Raw genomic sequence first — 12,539 nt, 5'->3', positions numbered from 1 at the left:
AGCTATTTCCCTCCTGCCACTTCTATCAACACTTGCATAACTGACATTATTCTAGGCATCATGTAGGTCAGGCCTGCCAACCTGTGGCCCTCTAGATGTTTTGGACTTCAGCCCCCAGAATTCCTGACCATTGGACAAGCTGGCTAGGGCTTCTCGAAATTTGAGTCCCCAAACACCTGGAGGACCACTGATTGTGCAGGCCTGATGTAGATTGTAAAGGCCTCAAGGCAGGGCTCTGTTGCTTCTATCTCTCTGGCATGTATCACATTGTACTAAAGTTACCAGTTCAAGACCATCCCATAGCCCCCCTGGTTATGTTATTAAATGTTATTTATTAAATATCAAGCACACTTGCTCACAGCCTGTCATTCAAATACACATGCATGGTTGAGGCATATTTTCATGCTTGGAAATTAAAGCAGAAGACCTAAAAAAGAATGTTCCTAGATCAAGATGAAATTAAGAGATTATTCCTTCGCATTTACTTGGGGAAACGTCTAATCTAATCTGCTTGCTTCTAGAGGGATGCAAAGTAGGAGGGTGGAGACTGGTATCACATTAGGATGGAGGAAGCTAACTATCCAAAAGACCTCTTGGACAGCCTTTGTATGTTGTAGCAGGATTCAACTAAGACTTGAAAATTGCAACAAGTTCCTGTTAGCTAGCTCCTTGTTCTATGTTAGTGCTACCACTGCTTAGGATCATTTTTGATTCAATTCCAATATTTTTCTTTGGCAATTTTATTAAATTGTCTTTGTTTAATAACTTTTAGATTTTTTTTACTATTTTTCTAGGAAGGTGAGGGTGGGCATGTGTTTGGGGTGGTGTGAAAGGGCATTTGGGAGGGGGTGTTTAAATATTTTTTTAACTTTGTGGGAGTAGCTTAGGGAACGGAGGGGATAGCCTGACTCTCTTGAGAATACTCCGGAGAATACTAGTATTTCAGTTTCAATCCCTCTTCTTGCTTCTGTGCTCTTCCTTCCCCCTCAAAAACTTTAAGAATTTCCTCAAAATCAGTGGATGTCCCAAATGGTCTGAAACTTGTGGGGCTTATAGTCATAAGTGTGTCCTCCAGGTGTGATCATTTTCATCCCACTAGCCCTAAAATGATGGAAAGGGGAGTCTCTGAAGTTCCCTACTTGCCATCAATGGGCTGGATCTTCCCAGAACAAAAGTGGTACTTCTGGCTGACAGAACAAGAAATGGTATTTCCTCCTGATTTCAGGAAGCCCCCCCCCCCCAAATGGCACCAAAAACAGTATGGGTTTTTTTCCAAATTGCATACACCTAATGCCCATACTTTGATGTTGCTTAGTTACATGTGTTGTAGTTTTCATCTGTGAAATGTTGGAGGATGTAGAGTAGAAGCTCTTTTCTCTAGTATTTTGCACAACCTATGGGCTTAATGATCAGCTATATTGACACTGATCACCTTTTGTAGGAAGAACTTCTTACTTCTCTCATTTCTCCCTCTGGCAAAAAAACCAGCAAGAGGTGCATGATTCTTGTTCATATCTGATGAGGGCCACTGCTTTTAATGTCTGCACCGAACAGTAGTCTTTAAGACTATCTTGATTAAAGGGTTGACTACAATTTTCAATTAATGGCTTGTGTCTTATGAAAAAGACACAGCTGACTTTCTAAGTAATTCCTAAACTGAAATTAAGTATGTGGTGTTAAATAAAACAACAAACATGTTTCTGTGCCATTATATTCTGCATACTTGGTGTAAAATATTTAGTCAGCTCTAGTTCTGAACAAAACTGTCAGGTGTTATGAGGAAGACTTAGCAATCCATGATATTGAATGTGTAATATTTTTAGCACTTCTCTTTTGAAGATGGGACTTGTCAGCATCCATTTTTGCTGAATTTCTGGATCAAGGTACACACCTTTTCTTGGTGAATATAGGTAGCTGTCAGAGTGCCTCTTTGATCTCAAAGTGACCTTGCTTGCACTGAAATGTGGACTTGGCTAACTTCTTGGCAGGCTTCTCAGAGAATTACAAGATGGCCGTAAAGATGCACTAACCCTTTTCACTGCCTAAATTAAGCTTTAAATCAACACTTAACTAGAATGCTTTTCTTCCATTAAGACTCTTTGTGTGCCTGTACACAGAAAACATCATGAAATCTTATGGTGTGGGTGAAAACCACAATGTTTGTTCTAAGGTATATGTTTGATAAATGGCCCTTTTGCTCCCAGTGAAGTCTAGCAATTGTGTGAATTGGTTTTAGAGTGTGAAGACGGACACTAACATGGAAGGCAGGCAGCTGACACAAGACAATTATCACCAGAAATGGCATCTCAGTTCTCTCCTATCATTACAGTTATCACTGTAGAAGAAATGCTGGACAACTGAGTTTTAAGGTAAACAAGATATGTGTTCCTCCCATCCACTTCTTAGTCTGTTATCTCTTTTTGGAAATGATAAATGCATACTCTGATATTACTAAACCCAGCACATTCAGAAATGCACTGCACTTGAAAATTAGAATTTTGTATTCTGTAAAGGGAATCCTTTAGTAAAATATCCCAATTTCTCATGCATGTAAAACCATGTTATGAGCCAGAAAGGAGAGCCACTTCAAACTCAACCAGTAATGTAGTGCTCTTTCCTGAAACCAGGCTGCTTATTCACAAATTATTACTTCAAAATCTGTGTGAAATGTCAGGGGCATTTAACAGTAAAAGCTATTAGCTGATCAGAAGTAGAAAGGAAAATGTGCCTTTTGCACTGGAGTCCAAATGCTCTGCAGGTGGAGCATGAGCCAGAAAACTAAGAAAGTGCAGTTACTACTGCTCCATTCTCTCTCTAGATATATAGATATATAGATATAGATATATACACACAGAGACTAGCCATTTTTTTCTTTAAAAATCTGGAAATGGAAACAACACAATTCCTGTCAAGAAATGGGGGATAGGAAAATACATAGTTCATGGCCCTGTGGTTGATTTAAATGATGTATGTCACTCTTGGAAACATCCAGGAACAGCATTTCCTCTATTTTCCCATTAATGGAATAGCCTGGATAAGTCATGGGTCAGGAACTAGGAAAACAACCTTAATATTACATGCCAGAGCCATATTTTGCCCATCCCGGATACAGACAGATAATAAATAAATGAAAATTCTACTCATGTTATTGGTAAACTAACAAAATAATCTGTGTGTTCTTGGAACAATACTATACAGCAGTGGTGGGCAACTGTAGGATGTCACAAGTATCAATTTTTTGAAAATTTTGAAGAATAAATTACGTCTCATTAAAGTTGAATGTTTCAAGACTGCTAGTTTTGTTTATATATTCATGGCACACAGAGTGCATCTATACTGTAGAATTTGTGCAGTTTGACACCACTTAAACCACCAAGGCTCAAGACTGTGCAATCCTGGGATTTAGTAAGACACTAGAACTCTTTGGCAGATAAGTGGAAAAGGGGAAAAAGAAGTGGAAAAGGGGAGAAATCACCAAAGAAGAATTCAAACAAATAACCAACTCCTGTAGGGAAAAGGTTTGCAAGACTAAAGCACAAAATGAGCTCAGTCTTGCCAGGGACATTAAAAACAAAAAAAGGGCTTCTTTGCTTATGTCAGTAGAAAAAGGAAGAACAAGGAGGTGATAATGTCTCTGTGAGGAGAAGATGGGGTAGTGCTGACAGGGGATAGGGAAAAGACAGAACTACTTAATGCCTTCTTTGCCTCAGTCTTCTCACAAAAAGAAAGTCATCCTCAACCTCAGCAAGATGGTGTGGACAAGGAATTAGGGGAAATCCAGCCCCAAATTTGGAAACAAGTCATCCAGGAATACCTGGCTGCTCTAAATGAATTCAAGTCCCCAGGGCCAGATCAACTACACCCAAGAGTATTGAAGGAACTAGTAATTTCATAGCCACTGGCAATAATCTCTGAGAGTTCTTGGAGAATAGGCGAAGTCCCAGCAGATTGGAGGAGGGCAAATGAGGTCCCTATCTTCAAGAAGGGGAAAAAGGATGACCCAAACAATTACTGTCCGGTCAGCCTCACGTTGATATCAGGCAAGATTCTGGAAAAGATAGTTAAGGAAGTGGTCTGCAAACACTTAGAAACAAATGCAGTCATTGCTAATAGTCAATACAGATTTATCAAAAACAAGTCATGCCAGACTAATCTGATCTCATTTTTGATAGAGTTACAAGTTGGATAGATGAGGAGAATGCTGTGGATGCAGCGTATCTGAATATTAGGAAGAACTTCCTAACTGTAAGAGCTATTCAGCAATGGAATTCTCTGACCTGGAGTGTGGTGGAGGGCACTTCTTTGGAGGCTTTTAAGCAGAGGTTGGATGGCCATCTCTTGGACGTGCTTTGAATGTGATTTTCCTGCTTCTTGACAGGGGGTTTGGACTGGATGGCCCATGAGGTCTCTTCCAACTCTATGATTCTAAGGCTGAAAGCCTTGCAAAACTCCAACTCCTAAGACCCCATAGCAGGAGCCATAGCAGCTAAAGTGCTGTCAAACTGCATGAATTCTACAGTGTCGATGCATCCATAAATGTTCCTTTGCTGCACTTCTGTATGTTTAAGCCTGTACCTTTTGAAGCAAATTGCTTACACTTGCATCCTTTTTGGGCGAATCATAATAACCTTTGTGGCTTGCCTTCAACCTGGTGAGTTTTTTTCTCTCTGTCCTGACCTATCTGGTTTAGATTATGCTCACCGGGCACAGGCTCTTTAGCCTGGTCCTAGATGAAATCACTACATTTGCAGTGGAGTCGGTTCTCATATTCAGCTACCAAAGGTAACTTTACTGCATTTAAACAATCCAAGTAGCAACCAATACATTTCTGAGTTCTATGTGTCAGCAGGAGTACATTCAGAGACATCAGCAAAACAGTACTTCCCTAAGACCGAGACACCGACTTTCTCTCTTTTGCTCTTTGGCATAAATATTTAAAGACTTATTTTTGAAAGCTATTGGAAAACTGTATCATTTCTCTCTTTCGGCACCAGTTCTATTAGCTGAGCAACTTTCCACCATTATAGCAGCTTTCCACCACTTTCTGTTTCATTAGCATTCATTTTCTTTAGTCATCTGATACTACTCACCGAAAATTCAGGCAACTGGGAATGTGAAGCTAAAAGCTGAGGTTTGCTTCAGTGCTTGCCAGCCCACAGAATTATATTACCTTGCCTACCTTTGCCTAAAATGCAGGGAAATGACAAACCTTTTCATGCATGTGAAAAAGAGTTAAACTGTAAGCTTGACTGATGCGAATTGACATAAAACATCACAATGGCACACACCAGAGACAGATGTTTCCTTCAACTTGGGTTTAGCTGCGCCTTTTGCAAAACACACCACTGCTTTGCTGAACTTGCTGCTTAGAAAAGGACAGTGGACCTGACATTCAAAAACCCAAATCATCAGGAGCAAGGAGACAGTTCACTGACTTCCACTTAAAGTGAAAATAGTATATCTAAACTTCTGTTTAGCTTTTTGTTGATTCCATTAGAATTACCTAGTTAACCATCACAGAGAACCACTTTGCTGGACAACTGGGTTCCATCAGTGTTTGCTACAGTAGAAAATGGGAGATATCTGAAGGGGAAATTCATGTCCCTACATATACATATGAACTGAAGGTTAGAAAGTTTACATTTGAGACATCAAGAGTGCATCTGCCCTGCATAGCTATAGAAGTTTAATGCTTTAATTGCCAACGCTCTCTACGTGGGGCTGCCCTTGAAGATGGCCCGGAAGCTTCAGCTAGTCCAGCGCGCGGCAGCCATGTTATTAACAGGAGCGGTACATAGGGAGCACACAACGCCCTTGTTTTTCCAGCTCCACTGGCTGCCGATCTGCTACCGGGCCCAATTTAAGGTGCTGGTGTTGGCCTACAAAGCCCTAAACGGTTCCGGCCCAAAATACCTTTCTGACCGCATCTCGGCCTATGAGCCCACGAGGGCCTTGAGATCATCTGGGGAGGCCCTTCTCTCGATCCCGCCTGCCTCACAGGCACGTCTGGCGGGGATGAGAGATAGGGCCTTCTCGGTGGTGGCCCCCCGGCTGTGGAACACCCTCCCTGTAGACATCAGACAGGCGCCCTCCCTTATGTCATTCCGCAAGAGCCTAAAGACATGGTTATTTGAGAAGGCGTTTAACTAAGTGCCACAACAATTGGCAATGACGACTGGAACGGAATATGGATTACGAGATGGTTTATGATTCTACGATGAGACGGAGCGGATGATTTAGTGTAATTATATTATTGTTGTATTATTGATAGTTATGTTGATATTTCGTTGTGTTATTGCTCTATTGTAAACTGTTTTTATATGTTGTACACCGCCGTGAGTCGCCCTAGGGCTGAGAACGGCGGTCAACAAATGCAGTAAATAAATAAATAAATAAATGACCCCATCCTATAAAAATCTGGATTTTTAGTTTAATGAGGGGTACTTAGAATGATCTCTTGCAGACTGCTAACCCTATATTTCATGGCAAAACAGATTAGAATGATATGGGAGAGAATTCTAGCTACTAGTTACCAAACTACAAATCTCAGGCTTCCATATGGCAGAGCCATAATAGTTAAAGTGGTATCGGATTGGTATAATTAGGTAGTGCAAGTCAGAACCTTTCCCTCTAATATGTTGAAGAAGTTGTGGGGTTCTGATAACTGGAGTTCATAAACAAGCAACATTTCTAAATTTTGCCCTGCACATAGGTCACAGAATCATGACCCATCATGGCTCCCAATTTCAGACCAATTTACACTTTATAAAGTAACTGAGTGCCAGCTATTAGTTGGATAATACACTGTGTGTGCAGTAGACATATAAACTGTTACCTGTGAAAGGAGACACATATGTTGCTAAGCATGCATTGAGTGTGTGCCTTTCCATTTTGGGGAATTTCTGTCTCCCTTTCATGCTTTTCATTTTCACCAGAGCAAACACTTGAGGAACTCCTGCGAAACTTGGCTGCCTCATACAGTGCATTTTAATTGGAAGGGGTTGATATCAGGGTTGGGAGGGAACTGGACAATTAACCTTTTAACTAGGCATTTCTTAAGAGGAATGAAAGGGAAAAAGGCAAAGGATTGGAAGCCTTGCTCTGCCATCTACTTAACATAACAGCATGCAAGAATCATTGTTAGGGATTTATAATTGCCATGGTGCTGTTGTTCTTCTACTTGATTTTTTAAAAATTCTGGATAATGCCTTTGGAAATATGGAATATAAACCAACGAAGAGATGAATCTCTATCCAGACCTGAATGTTATCAATATTTAGATTGCTCAACCTTGTTGAAAGCTACATAAAAAGAAATAATATTTATTTAGAGAGGATAATTAATCAATCTTCAACCAAAGCTCTCAGGGCAAACTTACAAAATTAAAACAATAAAAACAGCAGGAAAACATAAAAGAAACGGCAGTAAAAAGAGCATTTCTGTAGAGGACAAAAATTCACAGCAACCCAAAGTTTAGCTGAAAAGGTATGGTGGTCTTCATCTAACATTATATTATAATATGTTTGCTTCCATTGAAAAATGTTTCAGTGTATTGCCATGTGTTTTAGAAAAGTGCTGAGAAAAGTGTTTCTATTTTAGATCTACAAATTAGGGGCCTTGATAAGGAAAACATTTTTCCATCTGGGGCCAAGAAGAAAAAGATTGCTGACAAATTTCCTAGGGGAAGATTTCAGAGGCAGGATGCCACAACTGAAAAGGTCAGTTCTCCATGGAATAATAATTAACCTTCCCAAACAATCAATGGGGATACTGGGATGGAAGAAGTAGATGTCCAGGAGGAGGGAAAATCTATCTTAGATTTCTTTCAAGTACTGGATGTTAATTGAATCTGAGCAACAACCCTTCACCCCCACTCTTTTAATAATGAGACATTCGGGCATATGGAGGACTCCTCATATGCAATCTGAGCCCAACAATAGTTTATTAACTCTTCTGCAATTGGTATATTTATTGAAACGTATCAGTTTTTAAAACTCATATGTGAAGTTGTGGACAATGTACACTGCTCCAAGCTGAGTTCAGAGGCAGACAAACAGACCAATCATGGAAGGAAAGTAGTGTCCTGTTCTAACTGATGTTTGTAGGTAGAATCAAAACAGAAGAGCATCTGGTCAGACAAGGCACTGGAGCTCAGAGAGTTCCAGGCAAAATGTGGCAAAATCCTCACTTGTTTTTGGCACTTCTAAGTACAGCAGATTCACATTTTGCTCCATAAACATCTACATCTCACTGAAATTTGATCATATAATTGGGACACTAAAGTCAACCAGCAGCCAGGGATGCCTTCTTAGGGTGAATCTACACTGTAGAATTAATGCAGTTTGACACCATTTTAACTTCCTTCCTTCAATGCTATGGAATCATGGGAATTGTTGCCTTACAAGATCTTTAGCCTTACAAGATCTGCCAAATAGTGCTAGTCCCAAACTACAAATCCCAGGTTTCCACAGCAATGAACCATAGTGGTTAAAGTGTTTCCAAATTTCATTAATTTGACTTTTTTTTGAACTGTAATAATGCCCCAACCCCCCTAATCTTTGAGAAATCTCTTTTTCATCCAAGTGACAATAATGATTAAAAAGATGCTTCCTAACTGCTAAAGACGGGAAAAAATCTCTTTGATATTCTAATTGTCAGAATAAAAAGTAACTTTTCACAAATCTGGTTTAGTGCATGTTTAAGAACAACATTTTTGATCCAAAACTCCAAAATATGAGCAGAGAATTAGTATTTTTACCTTTCTCTGCTCATTTGGGGGGGGGGGGGGGGAAGCGAGAGAGATTTCTGAATAAATAGTCCTCCAAAGTCCCCAAAAATGTTTTTGGAGGTCATTCTTGCAATAGGGAGAAAAGTACAAAAATTGTTCACTCTTCTCCATAAGAATATACAAAGATTTGCATCCCCAGAAGTAACTACATATTCCTGACCACCTCCTTATCTTTTATGAAGTGTAACCTCTTCACTCCATCAATTATTCTATTTTTTCAGGTTGAGCTCTTTGACATGATAGTGAAAAAGAACTGAGCAGTTTAACCATCCCTCTGTCATCTGTAAGTATTTATGCATCTTTTCCGCACAAAGGACCTACCCCTTTCTTGTTCATTCTCTTGCTCTAGCATAAAAACCTTTTTATTATGTTAACCCTGCTAGCAAGCTGAAGCCCATTCTGGGCCTTAGCCCTTCAGACTTTTTCCAGTGTACTCTTTCCATTCCTTTGTTTTCTTCTTTGGTGATTTGACTATCCCATTGCTTATATAAATTTCTTTTAGCTCTCAGTTCATCTGAAAGTACCTTATGCATTTACCCTGGACAATAGACTGAGCAGAAACACAAATTCACTTGGAACTCATTCACACTACACAATTATAGCACTACTATTCCACGTTAACAGGAATGTAGCCGGGGGGAGAGGCTTGGGGGGCTTCAGCCCCCCCCCTGAAATTCTCATGGTGGTCCGCGAGAAGGTCTTACTAGTACATTATTTAAACTGTTATGTCAATTCATATCATGATCTGATCACCATGCTCAATATATCCCATATGCATGGGAGTATTGGGGTAACGATACAAAAGGTTTGCTAGGATAGACTCTCTTTCACTCAGACTCATCCCCCCCGAACCAAACTCAGCCCCCCCCCCCCCCGAAACAAAATCCTGGCTACAGGCATGCATGTTAACTATCATCGTTTCTTTTTCTGGAATTCTGGGAGGTGTAGTTTGATGAGGCACTATACAAACTCTCTAGCTGACAAATCTCAATGCCACTTCCTGAACTTTCCATCCTAAGTTTACATAAGATGTTACCTGTTTTGTCGAGTTGGTCTTCACTATGTCTCAATGTATTTACATGCTGCCTATTGTCCCGACAACTATGTGCTCATGGTTTGGAGAATATGATTTGGGAGAGCATTCTTCAGAGGAGAGTGCTGCTAGTAAAGGAGGCCTATACCTTCTTGCTGTCTGCTGGGCCACAATGTAGTTCTGCTCTATGATGATCATCTTCCACGCAAGTCTCTACTTTGTTCTGGCCATTTTGTCTGTAGACTTTTGCCCATGGAATGATTCCACTAGTAAGTAGACTGATCTACCAATATCTTTGAACAGTTTGGTTAGTATAATTTGTGGTGTTCATGCTGTGACCTTGAATTCAGCTACCACAGAGACTATAGTTGTTATTCTTAATCAACAGTCCCATGTTTTAAAGGAGAAGCAGACTCATGTGGATGTAGACCTGAAGACTACTTACTTATTTGCTGTTAAGTGAGTACCAGAAGATCTTTGCTTTGAAGGTTTTCAAACAGAAACTGAATGGCCAGCAGTCCGGAATGGTTTGATTCATGCATGGCAGAGAGTGGTTTCTTTCTTCTGACTTCATGTTTTTACCATTTATCTTGAAGGAAGGAGGCCTCTCATTGGAATGGACCTGCTGTTCTAATTTTGACTACATGGAGGTGTCGCCTAATAGAAGTGAGAGAAGATTACATTTTCAACCACTCCAGGATGAGGGTGAGCAATTTCTACAGTTACAACCTCAGTTTGAACCACACAGCAAAATATACCAAGCCATTTATTATATTAAACTGGGGTCTCACAATCCAGCAGCCAGCAATTTTAGTGTATCATTTTGCAGATTTTTGTGTGAATGGATAATAATAAAGCTTTTATTGGATTTTTTGTTTTTGTTTCAAGGCTAGGTTTCAACAGAAAGAACTGCCTATTTTTCCCCTTTCACTCTGGGGTTAGCTACACGTAAACCATGCCTCAAAGAATGAAGCTCGGTTACAGTGATTTATACACAGGCTGTGAGGTTTGGAGTTCAACACAGACTTCCTTTGGTCTCTCAGGTGTTTCTGCTTTCTCTAGGAGTCATTGTTCTAAAAACCCACACAAAATTAAGCAGCACGGAGTACTGAATTGGAGGCATTAATACCTACCATTTTATTGTGCACCAGTGGAAGCCATGGCAAAATGGAGTGGGAATTGCCCCACTGAGGGGCTTAAAAATCCAGCTGTTCATAAACTGAAAATGGAATCATGATGACTGATAGCAGTGCAGTGGAATAACGTATGGTGTAAGTATACAAGAGACTGTTGAGATTTGATATTTTAGAACTAGCACGCAAAAACCCATGTAATGCTTGATGGTATCAGGAGTTGCTCATCTGCCTGGTCTAGTCTGCCAGATCATCAGCCGAAGAAGAGATGTGTTGCCCTCAGCAGGCAGGTTCTAAAGAGAGAATAAAATGGAGTTGTGACAAACAGGAAGTATCAAGAGGTTTATGGAATTTGTGAATCTTTAGAAAGAGATACTGGGAATGTGACAGGAGAATTGAATACATCCGTTGTAGTGACTCATCATCCACATAAAGAGGATGATGGGATCCAGTAGCTGTGTAGACAGTGTCATCACATGAGATGGGTTCATATGTCATGGTAAGCCAGGATTCTACAGACATGGTCAGAAATCTGAACTGTGCTGGTACACATTTGTTTATGACTTCCACTTGGAGTAAGATCATATTTTTGTTAATGTCCAAACCTAGCAGAGGTAGTGCAATTTTTTGTCTTTCCCTGACAAGAAATAACCCATGATTATTTGTATTTTTCACTTCTTTAGTTTGTGAAAGAAAGATGAGCCAGAATGCCAGCTCTTAATTGGTTCAGACATTTCAATAAATAAACCTTTAGTGAAGGAACATAGTTTGTTCAGCCTGTCCCATTGGAAGTGACATCAACTAGGCCTTCTCCTCAGAAAACTAGAATTCTTTAAAGATATTTGGGAGGGAGCTTTCTCTTGGTCCCATCATAGGCATTTTGGGTGAAGACAGAGGAGAGAGCCTTTTCAGTAGTTGCTCCTAGGCTGTAGAACTCCTCTCATAGGATGCACAGTTGACCTCTTTCTACCATCAGACAAAGACCTTTTCATTTCAGCAGGCCTTTGGCTCTTAATACAAAAGGTGTTTTAAGGTGGTATCCTATTTGTTTATATTTTTATGAAGTTTTCACTGTTTTAAATTGTTTTCAGTTTTTGATTCTAATAGAATTGCTTGATATATGTGTGTATAATAAGATTTTACCAAGTTTTAATTTAATCAAAGCTGCTTTGGGTCCTGTGCTGAAGAAAGACAGGAAATAAATAAATAAATAAATAAACAATCATTTCTTTTGCAGCATAATTTTACATTTGGTGTCCTAGTCCACTCAAGAAAAGCATAGAGCGAATGCCGACAATGTAGCATTTATGCATCCACTCTTGAGTCAATAGTAAAAATGAACAGATGTGCTTATATTAGGGAAAATGTGTACTAAATTAAACCAAAAGACTGTAGTCAGGGAAAAAATATATAATTTAGATTGAAATAAAAAGTGGCAGTGAAATTCTATGAAGAGTAGTGAAAGTAAAGCAGATGGATTTTCTGCTAAATACTTTAAAGCATGTATGCATAACCTGTCACTCTCCGGGTGTTTTCGACCTCAGCTCCCAGAATTCCTGACCACAGGCTTGCTTGGTATTCTGGG

At 39.8% G+C, this 12,539-nt stretch overlaps 1 long non-coding RNA gene across 1 annotated transcript; it reads left to right on the top strand.

Annotated features, from left to right (window-relative positions):
* The first annotated feature begins 9,014 nt into the window (after positions 1 to 9,014).
* On the top strand, positions 9,015 to 11,076 carry LOC132761873 (uncharacterized). The gene is made up of 3 exons (XR_009630012.2): positions 9,015 to 9,071; positions 10,418 to 10,526; positions 10,884 to 11,076. It is a non-coding gene; the product is annotated as an uncharacterized lncRNA (long non-coding RNA).
* Positions 11,077 to 12,539: the final 1,463 nt, after the last annotated feature.

The sequence above is a fragment of the Anolis sagrei genome, chromosome 1 (assembly GCF_037176765.1).
Source record: "Anolis sagrei isolate rAnoSag1 chromosome 1, rAnoSag1.mat, whole genome shotgun sequence".
NCBI lineage: Eukaryota > Metazoa > Chordata > Lepidosauria > Squamata > Dactyloidae > Anolis > Anolis sagrei.
This window is presented reverse-complemented; position numbering and strand designations above follow the sequence as displayed.